General features: G+C 42.1%; 1 long non-coding RNA gene across 4 annotated transcripts in view; it reads left to right on the top strand.

Annotated features, from left to right (window-relative positions):
- The window catches only part of LOC110405166, a 41793-nt gene that overhangs the window by 11179 nt on the left and 4288 nt on the right, over nucleotides 1–26326 (top strand). For 3 of the 4 annotated variants that reach the window (XR_002442707.1, XR_002442706.1, XR_002442705.1), the window contains 3 exons: nucleotides 7690–7958; nucleotides 8545–8689; nucleotides 10899–16226. This is a non-coding gene — a long non-coding RNA (uncharacterized LOC110405166). Of the gene's footprint in view, nucleotides 1–7689; nucleotides 7959–8544; nucleotides 8690–10898; nucleotides 16227–26326 lie in introns of those variants that run through there. The other variant, XR_002442708.1, reaches the window with a different exon arrangement.

Raw genomic sequence — 26326 nt, 5'->3', positions numbered from 1 at the left:
TCCTTCCCTCCTTCCCTCCTTCCCTCCTTCCTCTCTTTTGCTCTTTCTTTCACTCTTTCTTTCCTTCAACAGTTGCGGTTGAAAGTAAGCCTGATTAAAGTCCAGTTACGTCTTTGTAAGTCTCAAAAGTGACCTCAGAGGATTCTGAATCAGGCCCTAAAAAGGTTCACATTAACTAGAAATATACTATTAAAGAAAGGCACAGCAGAAACTTAGCCAGAAGATTCCACAAAATTGAATGACCAGTGGCACCAAATGTCCCATTTTCAAAAATCTGTTTAAGCCATTTCCAAAATCTTTCTTTTATTTTGCTCTTTGAGTGTATGATTTCTACTGAGTAAAATGAATAGTTTCAAAAGCTAAGTGTTATTGGTTACTTTCAAAAGACTCCTACATTTCTTAACTCAGAAAAGATAAAATAGCTGATTGCATTTATCTTATATATTTTGCACAATTGAATAGGCCTTTTCTTTTTCTTATTAAAAAAATGAAAGGAGGTTTAGAATTAACAAAATGTGTTTTTCTTTGCGTCAGCAGAAATAACAGATAGATGGAGAAGCAGCTTAAATATCAGCTGTGGATCATAAGACCCTTCTCATGTTAGACTGCGCAGTTGAAGTGTGTGATAGCAGCTTGTTAGTCTATAGGTTTTTATTGAAATGCCTATTGAGTAAAACATAATTCATGCTGCTGTTCGCCCTTAAAACAGGAAATAATATACCCATTTAACTTAATCACAATTTATATTACATGTGCATATTTCTAAACAAGTGCTGTAGATGGAGAGTTTGGTAGCAATAATATTTATGAATTACACTTTTAGTTAGCAAAGGAAAATGTGTGACCTCTTACATTTTGTTTGACATTTGAATTTGGTATCCCGTATATGTGACATGGGTGATGGATGCTTATTAACACAGTGTATAAACAGGAAATGCTTCTAAGCTGACCATTTATTAGCGCAGTATGTGCTACAATTTGAATTTCAGTTGCAGTATCCTTCTCTGACGACTGCAGAGCTGAAATATGGGGCAGGTTTCTTTATTCCTTGCTCACTTCCCCATGCAGAATGAGCAGATTTAACAGAATATAATTTTTTATATGTAAATCAGTCTTCCAAATGAAGCTTGAGTAAGTATATGAACGCACAGGCTTTCCTACAAATTGTGTAAGAATACAGTCATAAGTGGTATAAGGAGTGGGAGGATTTGTACAATTTGTGTTGAATTTTCCGATGCTAAATAAATAGCTAAACGCTCCCATGTTCCACTTGGCATTCTGACGTACGCAATGAGCCATTCCCCCCTGCTTCATTATGGCAGAAGTGCAGGGAAGAAGTCCCAGTGACTTCACAAGAGCTCTGACAGTCGACGCACTTATGATCTTATCTTTTGCAAGACTGAAGATACAGTGTTTTGCCATTTGCACTTCATTGAAAGAACAAACTAACAAGCAAGCAAAAAAACCTTTTTGGCCAATATATGTAACATTTTTTTTTTCGGTGAAAATTTCAAGACTTAATTTCATCAAAGCAGGAGTGGAAAAATCCATGTATTTAGAACGATTCTCTCAGCAAGGAACAAGAATATAGTTTTTCTAGAAAACAACCCTTCCCCCTCCAGTTTCCCTGGTGGTTTACTGGGGAAAATGTAGAATAGTACAGAGAATTTGTTACCCATTCTGTATCACATTTAAAGCCAACCCTCAAGAGAGAGAACACAAAGTGAACATAAAGTTTTTTTTTTCCCTAAGCACAGGCTTAGCATTCCAAAGTGTTTAAATAAAAAAATTATTTGTTTAACAAAAGTACTGGGATGAACTGGTAAAGTACCTCAAAGGAAAGATTTTATTTTGAATATCTCTGTTTAAAGAGATCCACTGTATTGTGCAACATCAGTCAAGGCAGTTCTCCCTTTAAGAAGTTCATAGAGAACCTCCATCCATCTATTCTAAGTAGCAGGTATAAAACCATCTTGACTGTTGCAATTGATATTAAATAAATTTATTAAATACACATCTTTCCACATTTCAGGACCCAATCACGGGAAGGTTAGCAACCTGGAAATTGAAACTGCCAGATCTTTAATCTAACATTCTGCTTTTCAGTGGAAAAAACTAACGTCTCTATAGATGGGAGTCAAAGGTTAAATTTAGTTTGTATCAAATTACAAAAATATGCTTTTGGTGAGGTTAGGTTCTCATGCTCAGAGCAATTCGAACTGTAATGAAAGCAAACATTGAAAGAGATAATCCCATTAAAGATGAACTATTCACTTTAACCTCAAATATTTGGTAACTAAAATAAAAGCATCGTAGTAGGAGGAGGATAGAAGTTCAGCTCTTAAGGGAAACTGGAACTCAATGCTATACCTCAGACTGCACAAGAAACAAAATAGCTCTCTTGTTTCTAAAAGAAAACCTTATTTTGGGGGAACAAATTAATCTGTGTTCTCCTTCTGAGGTCTACACAAAACAGTGGTGACCCTTTTGATAGTGTGTCTTTGGACACTGAGGAGTAAATCATACTTTTCTCCAAACAGCAGCTCTCCCAGTAACAGTGAAATCCAAACGGTGCTGTAAGTGAGGAGCGGGGGGAAGAGTGCAGCTCGAGCTAGCTACAGCTCATGCATAACATCCCATAGCAGAGGTCTGTGCCTGCTCTTCCTCCATGCCTTCCAACACCAGCAACTTTCTTTTTTTCCCATCGGTCCCCTCAGTCACGCATCTGATTTCTAATCTTTCTAAAATAACTGATTCTAAGCGCAGACTAAAATCTCAGACCAAGCTGATTTCTGTTCCCCCAGTCTATCCTCTCTGCCACCACAGAGTGAGCATGCAGTGGGACTATTTCTGTGGAGCTTGCTCAAGGTACAGAGCATGGTTTGGAGGACTTAGTAGTTTAAAATTATCCCCCCCCCCCTTTTTTTTTTTTATGTAGAAGAAGCAGAGCAAGAAATAGTTTTAAAGCCCCATTGCTAAAGAATAGAGCTCTTTGATATAATGTGACAAAGCTTTTGGCTTTCAAGAAATACTAAAAATCCCTGAACTTCTGAAACCCCAATGAAAACTCACCCCTAAATGCAGTCACAGTCAGAGTCTTTCTTCATTCCCAGAGGCCCAGAAGCTGGTTTCAAGAATTTAGGAAGAGTCTCATATTCTTTCTTTTTACAACTTAAAATAGACTGAAGAGATTTTTTTCCTAAGGTTAAAAAAAAAAAGAAAAAACACAATCACAGACTGATATTTCTTTTTTGTGCCAAGTTTCAGCCTGGAGAAAATTTTATGGCTGAATTCTAATCCCCCCCAAACCCTGGTTTATAACAGAAATGCTGACACAATGATAACTATAGCGTTACAAATGCTGGCGCTATGATATTTATTGCTCCCCAGTGCCAGCACGGGTTAATCCTTATTAAATGCATTCATTTTCTGGCCTTGTGGAGAGCAGATCTGTTAGTGATCCAGCAGGGTATGGGTCCTTGGTAGCGTTAATGGAAGATATCACACAAGACATAGTAAGTGAGGAGTCTTTAAGGGGGCTACTGTAGGTGTTTTTTAGGATTAAGTTGCTTCTCTGGGGGCTTGAGTTCAAATCCAGAGTGTCTATTTCCATGAAGCATCTTTGGTGTAACAAAATAGCACGCATACACAGAATAACTTCATTCTTTTCAGCTAAAAGAAAAAAATATGAAAGGAAACATGGAATTATCATGTATTTCCACAGCCAGCAGTGGAACAGATTCCACAGATTAGGAATCACCAATCTCTTCCCCACCTGGACATCCTAAATCCTCTTCTGCATTAAACTGTCCTGCTTGATAGTGTTGGAAAAGTGGAGCAATAACAAGATCCCTGTTAAATATCTGCCAGCTGATCTATTTACTGAAAAAAAAGTGAAACTTGCAGTTCAGTTACAATACATTTTTTTCACATCCCAGCCTCTTACACATTTACTTTAGCAAGAAAAGTAATTGAAAATCTCAAAACATTTTCTCCATACGTTATGTGAGATAATTGTTAAACATTTTCCGGAGACTTACACACTGACTTTGTTCTTGCTATATCTATAATATAAACAGTAGAAAAAGAGAAAGTTTTAATTTAGTTTAGAACTACAGTGAGCATTTTAGAATCCTGTTGTCACTCTAGATTCTCCAGTACAAGCCTGAAATCACTTGCCAACATCTTGTTCTTAGAAGGCAGTCTGCAGACTTAAACCAAGAGGTTTTCTTCCTATGAATAGTATCTCTGAACAAAAGATGTGAGCATATGTGCAAAGTTCACAATGAGTTCAGTGAACGATCGTATTTTCCCCACAATAATAAATACTTCTGTAATTTATAAATGCCTCGAAAGGCTGAGATATGTGGGGGGATGCAGAATCAAAGTGTCTTGACAGGAGAGAGACAAGGGAATGGGCCAGAGAGTGGACTGACTACTAAAATTCCTCATTGCTGATTTGTTTCTTTCAGAACTTGCCCCCAGAGAAAAAGCTGTGCTTTCTAGAGAGGCTTAAAACTTAAAATGAAATCCTCCAGGCTTGTGAACAGTCAAGGAGAACTTAAAAAAACATTCAGTTTGAGTGCAGAGCCAAAGAGAAATATTCAAGATTTTCTTCTTTTTAATTAAATGATTGTTTTTTGAAATACAAGCAATGAAAAAAAAAAAAGGAGGTGAGGATTTTTGTCAAAAGATTAAAACCGGAGATTTGTTTTCTTCATCTCAAGCAATGCTTTGCCTTGCTGTGTGGGAGAGGACCAGAGCAGCTTTCATCAGAACTACTTAAAACAAAACCAAGAGCGTTCAGGAGAAAAGAAAGGCATGTCTTCAGCATGGCCAAAGATATGTTTTCTTTAAAACTCATTTTGAAAGAGGCTAATGTATATTCCCTTGATATTAGCAGGAACTGGAAATATAAATGAAAATAAAAATAGCTTTATTTATGTTTGAATGTTCCACGGGGTGAAATACAATGTCGTGACCTTCTTGAACAGAAGGAAAATAGATAAATGCTCATGTGAAGAAAATGGCCACTGGAAAATTCAGAAAGTTGCCTTTACAAAGGATGCAGAAAAGACTTGTTTCCAGTTGTCCTTTTGGCAGGTACAAATGTTTTATGCTGAATCAGTCCAGGGAAGCAAGATAAATTGAACGCAGGACTGTGAGGTCTTGGGCATCCCCAAAGCCTGTTGACTTTCAATGGGAGCTGAAGTGCTGAGGGCACTGCAGAGCTATTTGGCATCAGCGGGGTGTAGTGGTGGAAGACAGGGAGGGTCATACACTGCCAACCCTGCTGTGTCCACAGCACCATCCCAAGGAAAGGATGGTTTGGGTAAAGATGGGCACTATGCAGTTGACTTGAGTTTGGTAGTTTGCCAACAGAGATTTACTAAACTTCTGGCACAGAGAACATATTAAAATGAGGAAAGAATGGTATTAAATCCCATTGAAATTTTTGCAGAGCTGCCAAGAGTTTTCGTGGCCTTCTCTGCAGAATGGTGGGGGAAATTCTGAGGTTCATTTCTTACTTCTAGGGTTTCTTAGCCTCGCTTGGCTGCTATTTTTTCCCCTGCCTTCACTTTGAAGAAGGATTGAGCTCTACCACTGTAAGAGATGTTTTCTCACCCATTAGCCATTTGACACAGAGATAGATTCTCACAGAAATCAAATGCAGCCTCTTACTATCTGCCCCACCAGCATAGACCGGTCCAGCACAGCTTTGTACATCTTTGAAGTCAGCAGCATAAGTGAGCCAGGTCTTTTTATAAGGTTGCATGTGAAATTGTCAGAAGAATGAAACCATTTGCAGATGGTGGAGTGATAAAGATGGTACGGTGTCTCACTTGTATTTGCCCCTCATTTCCTTGGGAAGAGAAGAAAAGGAAAAGGGGAGGAGGGGAATAAAAAGCAGTGGAAGGAAATAGAAACTCCAACAAATGAAATTCTTTTGACAACATAGTGTTGAAGGAGTAAGTGAGATTTCTGGCAAAACCACCAGGACTCTGAAGACAAGCTGACTGCTGCAGTATTTATTACTTTGCTTTGACGAAACCTCTGACATCAAGGACTTTCTTGGTGACTGATTTTTGTCAGAATAATGCTGCAGGAACTGAATGTGACAGGTGATTTTTTTGGACATGAAGCCTGTGCATAATGGCATGAGAAAGAGAACATAAAAAAGTCTGCCCTGAAGCTGCTTAATGTGGCCCTGGAGAAAAGAGCTGTTATCACTGCTTACTGATGCAGTCAGCAAGAGAAAGAAATGGATCCTGAAGTCAGACAGTTCAGCATGGGGCAGATTTTCTAAGAGTTGTTCTCCATTATCACGACCTGGCTGAGGCTGGGATGGCAGGAGGAAATCAGCCTGAGAAATTAACTAGAAATTAAATGAAAATCAGCTTTCTTGTGTCAGGTCTATCCCCTGTATTGCAATACTGCAGCACCATATGCAGCAACAATTAACGTGTTGAGCTTGATGAATATTACTGAGGCTTGTGGCAACTGCTGATGCAGAATGTCATATGCCTCTGCTTACCCTTCTGTATATCTGAGTGCAGTGCATGGAAGGTAAAATTACACTTTGATGTGCCTACAGCACAAGGACTGTTGCTCTCCACAGAAACACAGGACTATACAAAAAGGATTTCCAGACTAGCTGCAGTGCCATATATGCTTGTGTGCAGCCAAGTTTTCAAATGATACTCATACCAAATCAAAACAGAGCATCTTGAATTATCTGGAGGTGGAAAAATTGGTGAACAATTTAAGACATAGCCAGAGTAGTGGAGGATATTTCCAAAGTAAGTAATTGATTAAAATATTAACCGCCCTTTTCTCAAGCCCATATGCTTTTGAGATGGTAGTTTTGAAGAAAGTTGTGGGGAATCTTTGGCTTAAGGTGCATCCCTGTTCTGCTTTTCTTCCTATCAAAAGGTTTCAACTGAAAACCCGAGACAGAGTCACAGTTCCTGCAGCAGAAGTGCTATTTTGCAGCCCAGAGGGCAGTGTGGCAGCGAGATACCCTAATCTTCCTTGGATAGCCCAGCACATTTCTATGGGCTGTATAAATGCACATTTCTGATTTAATAAAACCTCATGTAGCGTAATCGTGCTTGTTTTCTGTAGCATTACTGTGAAGTGTACGGTTGGTGTTTGTATGGCTTGGTGGAAAGAAACATAAAATCTTCTCAGATGCCAGCCTATGAATTTATTAACATCATATTTTGTTTAGAATTGCTTAATATTGCCTGTATTCTGAGATATGGGCTTTATTCAAGAGATTAATCGGCTCAAATGATAGTAAAAAGAAATCAGAATTCTTTACGTTTAGATATATTTAAGTATAGGAGAATACCTTTCTGAATGGTAAATGGAATGCCTACCAGCAGTCTTGCCACTACTGGGCAGTGGGTTAATTGGACTGTGCTACAACTCCTTTTCCCTTTCTGGTTACATATGAAAAGAGAAATAAGTAGACTACTAACTTTCAGAACAGCTGCATGTGTGAGGCATTTAGTGAGAATTTATAATCCATACTTTCTTAAAGAATGTGACAGGATTTCCAAGTACTGACATGGCAAACGCTTAAAGATGTTGTAAATTAATCCACATGTGAAACCCCCAACTGTGTTCTCATTGTTCTCTCTCTTCTCTCATGAACATAACTCATTTCTGTTCATTGACTTTCAGTTCAGCTGACAAGACAGGATTTCTCCCTGGATCTTGGTGCGTTACATACACCTGTCAAGCAGAAGCTTCAAGGCAGCCTCAGGGGAGCATCTCTAAAAGACACTCCTGCAATAACAATGAACTCACCGTCCATTTGCTGCCTGTTTCTTTGAAACGATGAGCAAGTTAAGAACAGATTGACCAAACCACCGTGATTTGCAGAGCAGTCTCAGGGGAAGAGTATGGTAATGCCTGGGTTTGGACCTGCACCTCTTCCTGCGCACCCACAGGTGAGAGTAGGTCCCAGTAGAAGCCAAAGGGCATCTGCTCTGAGTAAGGCTCTTCCTGATGGTGTATGGTACAAGAGACAAGGGTGCAGGGAGCTCATACAAGAGGTTTCTGTGTTCACCCATGTCCAAGGGGGAACCCCTCCCCTTCTCCAGAAGTGTGGAGTCACTGGGTGTGCATTTGTACTCCTCTAAATCCTATCTGCCTTGGCAAGAACATGGTTCAGCCATGGGCTAATAAAGCAGATGAAGTGTTGCCCAGTGCTTCTGAACCCTAGCAAGGCTTCACCGAATGCCTTTACATGAAGTGCTTTGTGTGAGATGGGAGGATTGAGCTGATAGATAAACTGTACTGAAATGTGTCACTGAGTTTTTTTCTTTTTTATCATATTTTTGCAGCATATGCTGCGTCATGAATTTCTGAACTGTTTTAAAGAACTCCTTACAAAAAAAAAACAACAAAACAAAACAACCAAAACCATATTTGGGTGGTTTATATTTGCTCTTAATAGCTGAAAAGATTTAGTAAAACAGGCCTGATGTGATGACTTTGGAGAGTTTATTCACTATTGATGCCGATGTATTCCAGATAGCCTGACGAATTAAGCACCTTGGATGTTGAAAGCAATTTGAACATCACGTAAACCTGGAGCTGAATTTTGCTGTTTTCTACAAGGAATGAGGGTGTCAGGAAGCCAGAGCAAGTCGAGGGCATGCATGGTGGGTGAAGGCAGGTAAGATTGAATGTTGCCTTTTTATATGAGCTTTTCAGAGTATGATGTTGTCAAGCTCTGCAAAGAAATCTGGCTGATAAAGTTGTGAGGCAAAGCACAGCTTTGATAAATAGCGTGTTTCACATTTGCATTCCTACCAAGTGCTGCTGTCACTCACTAAGCAAATTCATCGTATTTTATTCTAATGTGTGTTAGACTCCAGGTGCTAGGAATTTTCCTCTTGACTCTCTTATCCTGCTCATGGTTTCACTTTTCTTTAAAGGAGCAGGTTTAACCGCTTGCAAATGGAGTTTGCTAACAGTTTTTCATGATGGTCTCTCAGACGGGAAGGGAATCCTGAGGAATTGCAGATGCTCCCAATAAATTAGTGCTCACAGGTAGCACTGGCAGAAGGCGAATCCTGGAAGGACAGACATCCTGTGAACACAGCTTTCCAGTAAAGCACTGATGTACTGAGAAGTAGTCAAATGAAGTGCCAGGAATTATTCCTGAGCATGAAGAATAGCCAAAGCTACCATGAACGTAGGATACTTTTTTGTAAAACAGGCAGGCTCAGTTCCACCACTCGATGCATGCTGTGTAAGTCTGTGTGCTTCGCAGAAAGCAGAGATGTCATTGTGTCATGTGATGACTAAAATCCTTGTACCTCTTTAAATAAGCGATGAGTAACAGAGTGCAGAAATGTGAGCTGGGGCGTTACTTGGAGTCACGAATGAATCCACTCCAGTTTACTGCACCATGAACAAGCCATGCAGGCGGGTGTATCAGATGTTTCCAAAAGTGCTGGTATTGGCATCTCTCATTTTTATTTTATTGACTACAGAAATCAGCGAGTCTGAAGTGTGCCAGACTGAGGCTATCCAGCTCTTTTTGTTATCTGTAAAATGGTGTTTGCTAAGAAGACCGTAGGAAGTTCCACTTGCAGTGTCCTCTTGTATTACATAGCTGGTGATCAAAGCACAACTTCAAAACCTAGTTTTAACATCTTTCCTTCCATAGTTACCAAAAGTATGAACTGCATGAGGTGCTAGAGGAAAGCCCCAGGAAAGAAGAATTCCTTACACCAGAAACATGGACCTATCCATCTATCTATCTGTTTTGGTTAACGTGTTTGTGAGTGGCTCAAAAATAGCTTTGCTACAGAGACTAAGATCTAACTGTAAGACGGAAAACACTTGGAGATCTTTTGCTTTGTTTGTATTTTTCTCACTCACTCAGGTAGTCAATCACCTTTGAGACGAAGGCTTGGAAAATTTCTGCTAGGGAAATGGTGCCAATTCTAGGTCTGGAATCTCATTTCTGTTGCACACACTGTTCTGCCTGTTCGGAGTTAGGCGCTTGCACGGGCTGCCCTGCAGCTGAACGCTAGCCAGGAAAGTTGAGATCCAAATGCCTGTTTGGATTACAGGCAGTTATTGCCATTAGTGTGCAGCACACAGGGATGCTGAGATTCCACACTTGCAGTCTGGGGGGCGAGCACAGCTAATGTTATTTTAAGCTCCCATGCCCAGTGTTCCCAACTGGCGATGCAGTCTCAAAGTGTGTGGTGGAAGACATGCTGCCACTGTTAGAACCTTTGTGTTCTGGTGTGTGAGGAGTCCTCTAGGGCACTAAGCACTCTGCTGGGAGCTGAATCTAGTTGTTATCCTTGAATCTTCCTCCCTCCTTCTCTTGTTAACATTTACAATTTTTATTAGTTTTGCTTACTTACCGAGTTACTTTGTCCTATACTATTCCTTCAAAATAAGTTATTCTAATTAGAAGATCTGACTCATACTTGTCCACTAGAGAAAACATTGAAAAAGAGAAGTAAACGATACAAGTGTTTTAAAGTCAATCAGGCTCTTCCCTCTGCGCAGGTTTTAGCCACTCCTGCAATCAATTTGTTGCATTAGAATCAATTGGTTAGATCCAGATGGAACAATTCTAAAACCACACTCAGCTGAAAGATACATTCTAGCCTTTCGGAAATATTTTCAACTTTCAAGATAAGTATTCCTTTGAGGGGCTGTAACTATAAATCCCAAAGTGCCCGCAAGCAGTTGGGCAGCAGCCAGAAATGCCAAGTCAGAGGAAAATAATTGTTTTCAAATGGTGACAAACCTGCAAGGTCGGTGGAGAACAGAGGAACTGTGTTGCTGAATGCAGATAGCCATGTAACTCAGGACTGCGAGTTCTGTGCACTAAACAGAGCTTAATATCTCCACAGGGTGTTCAGAGGCCACAGATGCAGAAAGAAGCTCGTAGGCACTGGTTTAACTCACAGGGCAGAAATGATACTGAAAGAGAATCTAGAGACATTGGGTTTAGACAGAGTGTGCCCTGTCAGTGCTCTGGGCTGTTCTACGCTTGTTTCCCAGAGGTGAAGAAATGACAAGTTCTATAATTCAAAAGTTTTTTGGCGATGAAAATGATTTGACAGCTTGGTCTGGAGATTTCTGTACCATTAGGAATCGTCTGAAACTGTCCGTGGCGATAGAATAATTGTAAGTTAACCACGTCTAGGGATGAATGATACTCGAAGTGGAGGCTGGGAGCTTGCCACTGCTGTTGGTCTGGACTCCGCTGTACTCTGGACAGATGCCTACACAAATTGGGAACATGCTGCAAGGAACGCCAGTGCTTCGGGAACGGCACCGCTCTCAAAACTGCAGTTGCAAGTCATGTGGAATCAGCTTGAGGGAGCCTGTTGATTACTTTCTAAGGATATCTACATACAAAAAAACACGCCTGGTGTTATAAATCAGCATAGTTCTGCTGACTGCAGCATAGCTGCATCCATCTACTCCAGCTGAGAATCTGGACTAAAGTTTTTAGGCAACACGGAGGACTGAAAACTACCAGAACACCTTTAAAGCTAGCGTGCCAGCAAGCAGGAGAGGCATTCTGCTATGTGGAGTAAAGTTCTTTCGTCTGTGGTAGTTAAAGCAGAAAAGTGAACTTTAGATTCTCACCGTTTTATTGCATCTGTTAAAGCAGTATTGGCTTTCAACAATGAAATGAGCATTCAGGCCAAGTGTCTCTGCAGAATTTCGGGCACTCCATGAACGGATAAAATTTCAATTGCAGAAACAAGAGAAAGTACCAGACACAAATGCACCACGTATTACATTTAAGGAAAGACAGTGGAGTGGGCAGGTTATACCGTGGGAATAGGCAGCAGCTGGCGGCTGACCCTGGTGTTATGACAAAGTCACTGACAAGGCCACAAAAAATTAAGATTATTAGTAAGTAAAGTCAGCCTGCCTTTGAGAAATCCAGCATGGCCGGTCTGTGGACTAAGATCTGGGCTCCAAGCCGGGTCCCTTGTTCCCAGGCAGACAGAGTTGGCAACAGCCTGTATCACTCTCTGGTGGCCTCTTGGGCCAGAAAGAGAAGGTATATTGGCAGCAATGCAAGGGAATGGCAGCCAGGTCTGCTAGCCAGAAATCAAGTTGTGGGGAGAAAAAGGCGAAAGCAGGCCCCTTCAACACAGCACAGGCATCAGGCTTGCAAGGAGATGCATGGAAAAGACTTGCAGTGGAGAAGCCTAGGCCAGGTGGGACTCACCAGTCGGAGGGCTGCCCGTCCTTCAGCGAGCGGTCCCAGGGGCCAGGCGCTGCGGGGCCGTCACTGCTGGCTGGCGTGTAGCAGAGCCCCAGGGCCCACACTGCCTTGCCCACAGCCACACGTGGCTGTGACTCACTCTCTCACCTTGCCAGAGCCCCGGGGTGAAGCGTGGAGATTTCCTGAAGACATCTGTGCTTCAGAGGCTCCGGGGTCTGGAACAGGCTGCGGCTCTGGTTTCCCCATGCACAGGGCTCTCAGCATGTGTCTTAGCTCTTTCCACTGCTGTTCTGGACAGGCCTCCTGCTCATCCTTTCACTTCATTAAAAGGGCCTCGGCCCCTCCTCCAGCATCTTAAGAGACAGTGCTGGGAAAGGCAGTGGTGCGGGAGTGACAGGCAGAACTGGAGGAACTACTGCACCCTTTTTCTTAAAGCCCCTGCAATTGCCTTCTTTCTAGGTGGGAATCCCTCTCAGTGATTATCTGGCTCTTCTGATTTTCATCAGCTGGAGAGCTGCATCTCTGAGATTATCCTCTCAGCATCCTTGCCTACTCCTTAATGTCACAGGCTTTGGCCACTTAGTCCAGTTATAGCATCTCAATTCCAGCCTCATCCTCCTGCAAGAGTAACTCACAAATAAAGTGGAGTGGGAGTTTCCATGTTCAAGTGCTTTCCTTGAGCCCTCGGGGAAAGGTCCTGAACACAATTTCTTCCGCTTGGATGGAAAGAGGAATTCCTGTTAGAGCCTCCATGAAATTACAGTCTCCTTTTTTTATGAAATGTAAAACAAAGCAAATATTACCTTAGAGTCTCTTTTTCTTGTTGCAATAAAATGAGACACTTCCTTGGAAACAAGTTTTAAGACACAGGTCTTGTAATGTTCACGTTTATTGGAATGGAGCTCACAGCTGACCCGAGGTCTGGAGGGCTTGGAAGCAATAGTCGATGTGAACTTCCAATTCTTTCCTTCCTCAGCACGAGGTGCAAAACTAGTCTGTTTCTCAGAGAGACTTCCCCACCCTTCGCAAGCTTGTGCGCTCATATATCTCTCATGGTACATAAAGAATGACATATTGCAGCGAATCTGCTGAGAATAGCTTGTAAAATACATCATGATATGAATCAGCCTCATTAGAAGTCTCTCTTTCTCATGATTTAATACAGACACGGTGCTTCCAGGAGTGGAAACCCGTGTGTTGGGTTTTTTTCTCTCTCACTGGTGTGTTGTGCTCAGCCAAATGCTGAAACAGAAATAAAGAATTCTCTGAACTCAGGGCCAGAAGTAGAAAGCAAATACTGCATTACCAATATGCCTCTCTGGCATAATTAAGGCCTTGGGTGTTTCCCTGGATATGTGACTTTCCAGTTTTGTTAACAAAATATTATTTTGCTCTTCTAAACAGCACAAAGCTGCATTCTTTGCATACTCCAAATCCCCCTGACTCAGGACCCTCTCACACCTCGCATTCAGCATCCTGAGCCATTCCAGGCTTTTCTCCCACAGCTGCTGCTGTGTTTATGAAGGGGATTATACGACACGGTGCCTGTGATAGCAGGAGACAAGGCTCAGTGGCCCAAGAGGCCTCTCTCAGTCCTATTTTATGTAAGGACTGGTGTACCAGGTGCCACAAACGCATGACTCAGACCCTGCTCAAACTGCTCGTGTGCTGGTGCAAGCACTTGGAAATGAAATCAATGATGTTAGTGTTTTACTTTAGACAAGACTACAGCAGATGCAATCCAAACGACACACCACAAATAGCAACAGCTCTGGGCGAGTGGCCATGTCGTGCAGGACTCATGGTAGGAAAGGGATATCTCTGCTCCAAGGCAATGAAATAACTTCTTCCCTCTCCGCTTTTTACTGTTTCTCTCTTGTCACTTCAATATCAGAGCATGTAACAATTCTTGCTGTTATTTCTAGTAAACCACAGCACATTTTGGCTTATAAACCTCTGGCTGCACTCTTTTCAGTCACGTGGATCTTTAATCAAATGTGCTGAGTGCAACTACTCAGCTGTCCTCCATCATTTTGGTCTCCTAATTCCCCCAGCCCTGTTACCCATGATCGCTCCCTGGTTTGTCACCAATGAGCCTTGCTGGCTGAGCACTGTGGTATATTTCCATCTCTCACCCAATACCTTGGGCCATGGAAATTATCAAAGGTCTTGTCACAATCAAGGCCAGGGCATCACAACTTTGCAGGCAAACTGTATTCAGCTTGTGCTTTCTTCTGTGTAAGATGAAGTATGTGCAGAACTCCACATACTCCTGTTCTACTGCAGCTCAGTCAGGTGATAGCACTTCAGGGCAAAGAACAAACAAAATTCCACTCTATTTCTAGCCTTGATCAGTGGTTCCCAAATATTTTCCTTATTTACCACGACTTGGGGGAATTTGTTTTAACAGCAATTCTCATAACCTTTGTGTTACTGCTAGCTTTGCCACTGACAGAAGTGGGTTTACTTTTATCACTTACTGTCTATCAAATGCTATTTTACGAGACCTGGTCTGTTTCAGCTGTGGCTTGTGCCTCAGGACTGGGCATCCCTTGCAATGCCAGACTTGCCTGCTGCTCCTTGAATTTGATGGGAAGGATCTGGTTCCCAAAGCTGGGATTTCACAGCTGTGGTCTGACTGACTTCCTATCAGCGCATACAGAAGAAGTGAGCACACAGCAGCAGCTAAGCACCCATTTCAGACCTCAGACTTCTCAACTGGAACAACTGTTGCAGTTTGAAGTTGTTTTGCTAACTTCTTTGGCTAATTGATAACATCTGCATCTCACCACCCTTCCTTGTGTCTCGAGCTACTTCCAAATAGATCAGATAGATAACACTGCAGCAGATCTCAGTTTCAATATTAGTGATATATATTGTTACACTTTCAGCAAATAGTATTAAAACCTGGAGGGGGAGGGAGGTGTCTTCTAATAATACTTCCTTTATAAAGGTTTCTTTCACACAGTCACAGAAACAAGTCCAGAGACACCAATAAAACCTCATGGTATTCATTTGGTGTTTCTCTCATGGTCATGGTCAGATAAAAAAGAACTTTTGTAATATTTCACATTATTTTTCTCTGCTTTCTCCCTACCAAACCAGCTAAATTTGAAAGTTACATAAGGGCTTTAAGATATTGGAATTTGCTTTTATTTTCCATTATTTTTCATTGTCCTTATATTACAATAGATGAATGAGGAGCTGATGTATGTGATATTTTAGTAAATAAAATCCTTGTATTCGAGATCACTCTTGAAGTCTGGTAATACACAGTGACACCATATAGGTCCCAAGGAGACATTATGGTTGTAATGGAAATATCATATATCTCATATCCCAGGTCTGATATATCAGCTCAGCCATAAAAAGAAACAGGATATTTGCAACTATATTTTAACAGGGATTTTGCTGTTACCATGAGAACATGGATTACTTAGAAACTTTGGTGAGAAAACTCCTTAATGGCTTCATCAGTGTCTAACCCAAGGAGATTTCAGTTCTTTCACTGCTATCAAAACAGCCATTAATGCAGTGAAAATCAGAAACGTATGAGTGTTTCTTGAGTGCCTCGCTGTACATCCCAGACTGAAGTCTCAGTGCAGGTCAGACAGTCCCCTCTATCATGTGTCAGAATTCCCAAGATCGAATCTGGGCTATGCCTAGTGACACGCGTCCACTAAGGGTTCTCTATTGCTTGACAGGTTGTGTTGGGGAGATGTTCCCTCCTCCACCTCCCTGTTGCTGTTGGGATGGTGAGAGCTGTTACTGAGCAGGGTCCAGAGATGTCTTCAGGCCCTGTGATGCGCAGAGAATGGATGTAAGCCAAGACTTGAGACTCGAAGTTGCTCAGCTAGCCAGGAGAGCCTCATGAATTTTCTTGTAAAAGGAATTTCTCTGGATTCAGGGAGACTAGTTACATAATCCTTTGAAAACAATATTTGAAACAGGATAGGGCTATCCCCTTTATGAAGTCCCCAGAAGAACCTGCAAGATGCCATGTGAACTATTATTAAGCAATTCTTTTATTTTGTGCCCTTTCAAATCACTAACATCTACGAAAGAAGTATAGATAAAATCCCAAATACAAATTTCTCATGACTTCACCTAATACAAGCTCACCACATTTGGTCCTAATCTGGGCCGGGATGAGTTCTGCAGGGCTACAATAAAATAAATATTTTCCTTCAGTGAGAATGGCTCAGCAGAAGGTTCAGTGTCAGGTCAGCACAGGGAGCTCTCTAACCACGTTTGTTAGACATGGAACGGATCCTCATCCAGGTTATCAAAGCTCCATAGAGGCTGATGGAGCAGATAGAATTTAAGTCATACATCTCTTGCTCATTTTAGACACTGGATTCTATCAGCATTTGAGGAAAGCGAGGCAGTGGTCCAGCCCCACATTCTGGAAATGAAAATGCCTTCACCAGAAAAATTAAAATTAAATGAACTAGGGACTTTCTGTGGAACTCCCTTCCTGCTCTGCTCTATTCAGATTGGATTGCTTACAGAAAGAGAGGGAACAAGCTACCTTGTTACAGGAGAATTGACCCAGGTGAATAAGTGTGAGCTGCTTAACAATTAGCAATATAGTGAGAGTTCTTTAATTTGTGTTTTGACACGAATGTGACGCGCTTGTTCTGCCATTTTAATGCAGGAACAAAAGGAAACATGATTCACAGGTGCATTATAAAAAGGAAAGCAGAGATGCTGGGGAAGGAAACTTGTCTCTTTGGTGCAGTTTGTGGTAGGGAGTAGGAGCCAGTGACTAAACATGTTGTGTTTTTATGTGACTGTGATCATTAACATGAACATCCAAGGAATTCACTAAGATTAGTAGTTTTCCATTCTTATGCAATCACGTTATCTGTATGTGTGCTACAAATGAGAGGAAAAGCCCCTTTCACTTTCAAAATTTGTTATTAAAGGGAATATTACTGTAACAGAACTTCATCATCTATGTGTTTAGCTATAGATGTCTTTCTCACGGCAAGATGCTGTTGCAACTATATCAACATAGTTCCTTTTTAAGTTAGTGGGAACTGATTTTGAACTCAAGTTATAGAACTGCTTTAAATGGTTGTTCCTCAGATGAAAGTGATCTAACAAATAGCTTTTCTAAATTTCAGTGCTTTCCTGGTGTGAGAAATAATCCACCCTTTACTTTGCCAGATATAGTTTTTCTTGTTTCTAGGCTCATAAAGGCCCATAGAAAGAACTCAGAGATTTGCCCAAATTCATTAAGGGGATTGTGGACTGAGCTAGAAATGAGTGCAGAAGTTCTGGTTCCAGGTCTTGTATCTCTGACTAATTAATTATTTGTGGATGTGAATCAGTCTTTAGAAAGGTCACTCTTAAGCACCCCAGATTATCTCAGCTCAAAGGAAAGGTATCAGGTGTACCCTTGCAGGCCTAGGTTAGCAAGAAAACCACTTCATAGTGGAAGTGGATGACACTCTACACCTGGGCCTAGAAGTTTTACCACCCATTGAAGTTCATCAAGTGCACTGGAAGTAATTTTATACTTCTGGGTAGAATCTAGCTCTCCTTGTCCAATGAAATTCCAGTTTACTGAGTCACTGTAAAGGCTGCTCTAGGTAGAGGAGATGTCTCTCTTGGTTGAACTTAATGCAGACATCTTTGTCTGTGATGTATTTTCAAGAAGGCTTTTAAGGAAAGGCTGAGCCAACTTCATATTGATTGTTCCCCCGCTGTCAGTAGGGTGGTTGATGTGTCCTGTCCTTGCAGAAGCAGTGGCAGCTCAGTGAAAGTATTCCTTTATGGCCATTGCCATTTATCCTTTCATTTTGGAGCAGCCCTAATCTTTCTCCTTTTAGGGTGTGTCGGTACATTTACAGACTATGGTAAGTTGCCTTGCATTGAAGGGTTTACAACTGTATGTATATTTTTTGATTTTGGGACATATATAGATCATGTTAAAAACCAGAAGTCCATTGTTCAATCAATCAAGTTAATCCTGGTGCTCCTTGATAACTATAGCTATCGCATTTCAGAGTGATTTTACTGGATATTACTGGGATTACTTGTAGTAGCCACTCAGTCTAGACAGGGGTTTCTATTACAGTGAACACAGACAAAAGGGTAAGAAATATTAATGCCCAACATCCATTACCATGCACAAACTGCATATCAGAGAGTGGATCCTGTTCACTTGGCTGTGGTTCTCCCTCCCTTTTGTTTACCTTTCAGGAGGGTGCTGCCTTTTCTTAATTAAAAAGAAGCAGGTTATCTGAACAAAGGGAAAAAAAGGGAAATAGCCACTTGGAAGAGTTGCCATTTAGAGACAAGGGGAGATAGAGATTTTTTGATGAACTGCACCAATATGGAAAGATGCACGTATTTTGGCCCAAGAGTTGTGTTCAGGATGGCCTGTCTTTCACAGCCTTTCTGAAAGATGTGAGCAGCATCGTGATCATCTTTCTGAAATGAGCAGCTTAGAAAGCTGGAGGATCTCTGAGAAACCTATCATGGTGAGAAATGTGGTGAAACTGATCCCAGGACAAGTCAGTAGGGCCAGGTGGAATAATACTACCCATCATTTCTTAAACAAAGCCACTTAGAATGAGAAGCACTACAGGAATGCTGCTCTTTGGATAAATGTGAAGTGGCAGTGCCATGTAGTTCCCACCATTCCCTAGAAGATAACTCTGCTGCACTAGTTAGTTAGGACATATCTGCCCTAAATAAATTAGGATAGTTGGCTGATGAAAATTAGGCATAGTTAACAAGGCAATGGTCAAGGTAATAAAATAAAGCTTTAAAGCATTTCAAATTCTCATTTTATGTTACTCCATGTGTTCAAACTCTTAGTACACAGACAAACACTGTGTTTGCTGCTGAGACTGCTGCTTGTGTCAGAGTTTATTTTGGGTATGGCATATTTCAGATTGTTGTCAAATTGCCTATCATAACTGAAGCTCCAGCAGTTAGGCTCTTAATACAGTTATGGGTAGGATAATAAGTAACTTGCACAGTCTGTGCTGGAGCAGGGCAATGCAGCTGAATTCTTGCAAATTTTAGGCTTAACAATGAACATTTTTCTCTTGATGGCTCCATGTTTATTTCGTGGTATTTAATTTGCCATCTGGATGGGAGATTCTGATTAGCTTCAGACAGTTTGTGAAAGACTGCCTAAGAGGTAGATGTTCAAATGAAAATTCATAGCAGCATTCATCTCAGCTAGGCTCTTGGCGGAACTCTTACTTTAACATTGACTTTCAATAAAGATCTGCCATCTTAAACTTTTGCTTTATACAGGGAAAAAAAATGCTTTTAAAATTCTAGATTTAGAAGTTTTTACAGAGCTTAATAAAAACTCACTGTTGGGGCAAAGCGCAGTTGACAGCTGTACTGGTACTGATGGTTTCTATTTAAAAACATGTTCCTTTCATTTGCTGCATCTTGCAGCTGCTGAGAGTCTTCTGTCTTGCTCCATCTACATTTCTCTTGCCACCTCCCAGGCATCGGAGAGAGGAGCCAAGTGCCTTCAACAGCACCAATGGAGAGAAGCCGCTTTCACTTTCTCTCTCCCTTGACTCAGCTCTTTGTGTCGATGTGGGAAAGATATGGACAAGCATCAGAGACGCAGTGGGGGGAGAAGATGCTCAGTAATGCACAAAGTCGATGTGTGTGCACTCAGCTGTGCTTGACAAGCTATCATTACCCACAAAGACAGCAGCAGTATGTCCAGGGGCACCAGGGCTTCACATTGGAGAAAAACACTCTTAATCCTTAGCTCTGCTCTGTTATCAGCCTACCAGGCAACGGGGCAGAGTGTTCCCTTCCATCTGGGGATGTTTACAGTGTAAATTTGTTGGGACAGAGGCTACTCATTATTCTGAGGCTATTCGTTATTTCCTTGAGCAGTGAGGTCCAATAGAAGCAGTTACAATGGTACAATGGGACTCCTGCTAAAGGGCTGTGCCTGTGTGTCCAAACAGAGATGATTTTCTAACACCTGCCATGAGCCCTTCACGTTCCATTGGCTTTGGACTGGTGCTTAAAGGACAGGTAGGCAACAGCAAACCAACACCCAGAATAAGATGTACTAATATGAGAGAATAATGTAGGGAAAAAGTACATGTAGGAATGTACTGGGTAAAACATCTGTCCAGGGAATTTGGGATCTGACTCCTGCTACTGCTGGGTTTCTGGATGCCCCTTGCTTCTAGGAAGTGTTTAGCAATGTGAAGAAAAGGCAATCAAATACTAATCTCTTGCCTAACTGGTAGCTGTATCTCTTTACCAGCTTAGCACTTCTGGGCCATATATCCATGTAGGAACCCCAGTTGTACTTCTTTTTATGTGTATTGACTTAGTGGAGTGCAAACATGTTAAAAAGTTCACTTTCTCCTTTATACGAGTCTATAAAAAAGCTCTTAAAATGGAGTCATAGGGTTTCAATGAGACAAATGAATGATCAGCCGAGACCCAACAGTTCTTTCTGATGGATTAGGTGTTTTACTGTGAGAAATCTGAAGATGCTAATCAGCCTGGAGAGTTTTCATGCCTCCAGCACTATGTAATGACACCAAACAGTGTGATGTCTCCAAGCTCTAATGGAATAGGCGGGTAGGATGCAATAATAGGCATCACTCATGATACTTGATTCCCATTAAAAACTTTGTTTTCAAAAGTCTCTAGGCAGCAGAGATTTCATACGCATTTATGAGAATTTTAGTAAAACTGAACATACGCACTCCAGCTTGGAAATTTTTCTAACAGCTATTTAGATACTCATGCAGAAATAACAGTAAACACGTGCACGAGTAGGACAGTGGGTGTTTTCAGTGCCTGCTTTTAGGAGGAATAACACATTAACATACTTTCTGAATTTTGCAAATGCACTGCAATTCTGCAACTCAATAAACTTCGCTTTATATGTTCTTATACTCTGATGACACGGTATAATATCAAGATGGTTTCCAGTTGGGGTTTAGGAAGCTGTGAGACATGACAGAAGCGCTGGTAATCAGGACATTTCAGCTCTCCAGCAAGGGATGTAGCTGTTTACAAGACTTGCTATGGACGGGATCGGTCCTACTGCCAGAGCAATAAAACACACTTGTTGCAATAGAACAGAAGCAGGTCGCAGCTTACCAGAAGGAATCGTTTACTGTACGTAACTATTACATTTTACTTCTGCACGTTGGAAATGTTGAGTTACATCCTGTCGCTTACACTTGCAGGCATGTCCGCGTTGTGTTTGTGTTCCATGATGGTCGCTGAGATCACAAACACGAGCAGGCACTGAGAAAAGAAAACAAACTATATTTCATCTGCTTCCCCCCCAGAGCGGTATCGTTATTTTGGGGAGATAAAGAGCGACACCGGAGTGTTTGGATAGCTCTCTTTCGAGAGACTTTCTACAAACATGGTGAAAACAGGAACATTTAGCTCAAAAACACCACCGTGTCTGCAGGGAGCTCCTGAAGGTTTTCACTCTGAGTAGTGCCCACCGAGCACCGGGTGCGCCTGAGCTCTTGCCGAAATGTGCTACTGATGCAAGCTGGAAATGGTTAACGAATAGCATGGGGCTAAGAAATCAGCATCCATCCCTGGCACAACTGCTGAGGGGACACGTGCCAGGAACCAGGAGCTGAACTCCTCACTAAAAACAAAGGACGACGCTATTAAATGCCTGCAGACTGAAGTTAGTAGCTTGTCAAGGTGACGTGCTCGCGGTCTTTACTGAAGTGCAAGCTGAGATTATCTCTGTTTTTCAGAGAAATTTGTAACCAATGCAGTTTGTGAGCGTTTCTGTTGTCATTACAGTAGCAAAATGTTATCTGCATAATTACAAAGTCATGTTCTGATAGGGATTCTTATTTAAGCCTGTTACATGCTCCAGCAAAGCAGAAAATCCCTTACTGAGTACCGTTAATAATGGAGCATTAAGAATACACTGTTTTCTTTTCTGGCTTTATATACATCTATTTATTTTTCAAACAACTGTGTTTTGGTACTTTCTAGGATTTCACTCCCGGGTGCTGGAAGGAGCTCTCCCCTGGAGCTGACTACAAATGTCCCTCCAACCAGTTCTAGTAATGTTCCCTCTGCCTTTCTGAGCCCAGCCCTCTCCCTCCCACTGCAGTCTGTAACAGAGTCTGGGAGGATTGAGGTGGGAGACTGAGCAAGAGGAGTCTGTTAGCTCTAGAAAATGTGCATGGCCCAGGAGAGGCTGGTAATGTTCACAGATCCCTTTCTGTAGGGATTAAACAGCTTTCTTGTGGGGAAATTCATGATATGGTGACAGAGGACAAAGATACCCCCCAGCTTTCCTAAAGTTTTAATTTTTAGGTAGTACTTTGTGCAGCCAGGAGTTGGTCTTGATCATCATTGCAGGTCCCTTCCAATTTGATCTTCTGTGGTTCTATTCTATGATCCTCCTGGAGATCTTCTGAATAGAGTCCAGTGAGTTCAGCAGAGTCGTGGATGCCCCAGGCATGGACTTCCACCTCTACGGTATTCTGGTGATGGTGAGGCTTTCCTGGGAATCCTCTCTGGGTGTTGTGCAGATGCATGGGATCCTTGCAGCTCCTGGTGAGGCTCCCACAGCAATATCTGGTCATGTGGGCTGCAGACCTGGCTCTGCCCTCTCCAAACAGGGAGAGTAAAGGTTCAGAATCCAGCACAGGCGTACTGACCCGTGATGAGACTGGGAAATATGAAATAAGACTCTTACAAATGAAAAGGGGAGAGAAGGATCGTGAGCCCTTCCAAAAGCAGCAGGTGGGAAGGGTAGCACTTTCTAGATAAGGCTACCTAGAGGCAGCCCTGCTCCCAGGGCAGAACCCGCCTGGAGCCTTCTGTTGCTTAAGTATGGCACAGGCATTGACAGAACAACTAATAATAATAATAAAAAGGTGTCCACTATCAATCAAGCTCTGTATGCTGAGCCAGTGGGATTTTACCCAGAAAGACTGTGGAAGTTTTCCTTCATGCAGAGCTGCATGTAACTGAGATACTGTAGTCAGACACATTGGAAGAACACTTTGAGGGGCCCAGTTTCCTACTGGGATTCCCTTGCAGCACAGTGCTGTATCTGGGGGATGATCTATCAGTCTAGCCTGTAACTCCTCCACTTAACATAACTTGCTGCTGAGATGCTCTTCTCTGTGCTGTGGGAAATAAGCTTTTCTCTGCAGTTTAAGTCACAGCAGTAAGTAAGCAATGGAAAAAGGACCCCAGATCAAACCCTTTGCTGGGCCGGGTGCTTGCAGCACTGCTGGTGTAACATTAACATTGCGTGGCTTTATTATGAACATGTGCATACTTGGATTTAAAGGCCGATGGCTAGGCTGAGCAAACATTCAATGGGAATGGGAGGAGGGAAAGCATCTATTTTCTTTAGCCAACACAAAGGATGACTAATTCCATCAGGAACAGCTGCAGTGCCCCTGAAAAGACAAGACCAGCTGATTTCTGCCATGCTTCCCCAGCCAACTGGCAACACCTGAGAACTGCCAGGTTAAAATCAGGCAGTGTGCTTTGTCCAAATCAGAGCTCCATTTGGAGAGAAGAGAGCAGGGAACAGGCTTTGCTTCACTGCTTAAAGAGCTACTCAAAAAGGGGTGGGGGGGAAAGGAAATATACGGGAGAAATATTTCAGCCCAAAGTAATATTTACTTGGGTGCTTAAAACTTTGTAAAATGCCCCAGAGTTCACAAGCCATTCATCCTGCTGCGTATTTCTCTTTAAGAAGGTACTTGTAAGTAGTACTGGAACACATGTGTGATGAGGAGTTGCCATGGCAAACAGGTTTTGGCAGTATTTAAGACAGAGTTTTATAGCACAGCAGAATAAATAAGCATGTTAAAGCCACATACAGTAACTTGTTGGCACATACATTAATGCTCCCAAGGGCTGCAATAACTTAAGCACCCTCCCTTTAAATATTTTTCAGAGTTTTTTCTTTTTTATTGACTACATGCATTTAGTATTAGGGCTAGGAATGTCCCATTTCCACCCCTTTTTGAAGTAAGTAATTGGGGCAAAAAAAGGAGGACTGTCTAATAAATCATAAAGGGCCATTGTATGCAGACAAGAGGGGCAATTTTTCCTTTCCTAACATACATGAGGATAAGCCAACGTGAGATGACTGTGCGCTAAATCCCAACTTGCTTCCTGTAGACATAGGGGTAGGTTGGTGCATCTATATTCCTGATAGAGCTTGAATCATCAGAAATAGTTTCACACCATTTTCTGTAGTTTCTGTCTTGCTATTTTGTGCCGAGCCGGTCTCCCACATCACGGCAGCGAGATAGTGGCTCGAGTGTTTGTATATTATGAGCCACCTGTTCTGCGCCCAGCTTGGCTCCCAGTTCCCACCAGTGAGTCCCCACCAGATCTGGAAAGCCTCCCTGCAGCACTTCCTCGAAGCTGGGAGCAAAGAGGCAAATCTCTGCTTGTAAGAGGGCTCAGGTTTGTGGTGCTCTTAAAGGTGAACATAAATTACTCTTTATAATGAAAGCTCTGGTTTAAGAGTTATTAGTGTATTAGACCAGGCTTTATTAGCTCAGAGGTTTTGGAGCCATGTGGGAGGTGTGACACTGGCTCCCTCTTCTGTGGGAAGCAGTAACTTTGCTGGTTGGGAGAACTCTGAAGCTGCCAAAGTCCACAACATCTCCCCCATCCCCTCCCACCTCGGCTGCATTGGCACGAACGTGCATTAGTGCAGACACGATGAGATAACGCCCAGCTGCAAGGCAAGTGGCACAGCCCTGCCTCTTCCCCGGGGGGGGGCAAAGGATGGCTGAAGCCTTCAGCCAGAGCTGGCAGTAACTGTTTCCTGTTAAAAAGTGGAATATTGGTAAGCGCGATAGACCTAATTCTCCTTGTTTTATTGGTGAGCTAGGAAGTTATTGGGAAGGGTGACAGAAAGTACACACGCTCACCCTGAAAGAAGACTGCGGTCCGTGCTGGCCCCTGCTATGCTCGGAAGCGGAACGTTTTGTGTACTCCCTATGGTTTTAGGATGGCCAAGAAGAGCCCCAGGCCTCGCTGCGATCACCGGGGCTGCTGGTCTCACCTAATGTTTTCTGTACACTCAGCAATTGCCAAACCGGGCTCGAAACTCAATAAATGGCGGAGGGGGGAAAGTCGGTTATTTTTATATGAAATTTATGTTTATAATATCGCATGCTGATAGGTTCATTATGAGTTACAATTCGTTGAATAAAAGAATCCACGAGGGAGGGATATTACATGGAGAGAAAAGAAAGGAGAAAGGCAGGAAGGTGATTTCTGTGCCTATAAAGGCGTCTCCTGGGCATAAGCGGCGTTGAAGACCCACCACTTCCTTCTGGTGGTTTGGATCTGTGTGCAATTAAAGCCTAGTGGAGCTGTCAGGGGCTGTTGACAAATATATTATAAGCAACTTAACTTGGGTTAGGCAAAAATTACTTAAAATTAATCCATCCCTGCCCAGTATTCCTGTTTCACTTCAGAAGAATGTGCCAGGAGGAGTAAGTACAAACCTGACAATGTTAGGGGAACCTCCTCAAGGTGGAAATTTGCAAATAGGGCTACTGTAGTATGTAATGAGAAGCTGCAGGGCTTTCAATTATCCCACATAGTCTGTCTCCTTGCAACTTGACTGACAGCTAATTATGCTGGTGCCATTTTTTTGGCAGTGGAATTTAATCTCCCAGATGGAAAGCAAATCAATCTGCCCATCGCTGCAGCTGAGGTATACTTTGGCTCAACTTTAATTTATTCTCCGAAGCCGAAGGAGGCTGGTCATTTCAAGGTACAGAAATATCCAATTTCTCCTGTTAACCAGGCTGGTAAAATAAAGGAAAAAAAAAAAAAAAAAAGGAAGAGTTGGGATTTTGTAGGCTACGCTGTGAAACGTTGCCCTTGTTTTGTATTAGGAAACAGCAGTATCATCTCCCCTTGATTCCTGTTCGTGGAATCTGACAAGGAAGAAGCATTTATGAGCTAGGTGCTAGTGATAATGGTTAAACATGAGTTGTGGAGGCATTAAGTGGGATTCTATGGAGGAATGAACTAAATCTCTGAAGAACTCAACACAAAAAGGAATTGGTGGCAATTTTCAAGCACTTTAGC

Source organism: Numida meleagris, chromosome 12 (assembly GCF_002078875.1).
Source record: "Numida meleagris isolate 19003 breed g44 Domestic line chromosome 12, NumMel1.0, whole genome shotgun sequence".
Taxonomy (NCBI): domain Eukaryota; kingdom Metazoa; phylum Chordata; class Aves; order Galliformes; family Numididae; genus Numida; species Numida meleagris.
This window is presented reverse-complemented; position numbering and strand designations above follow the sequence as displayed.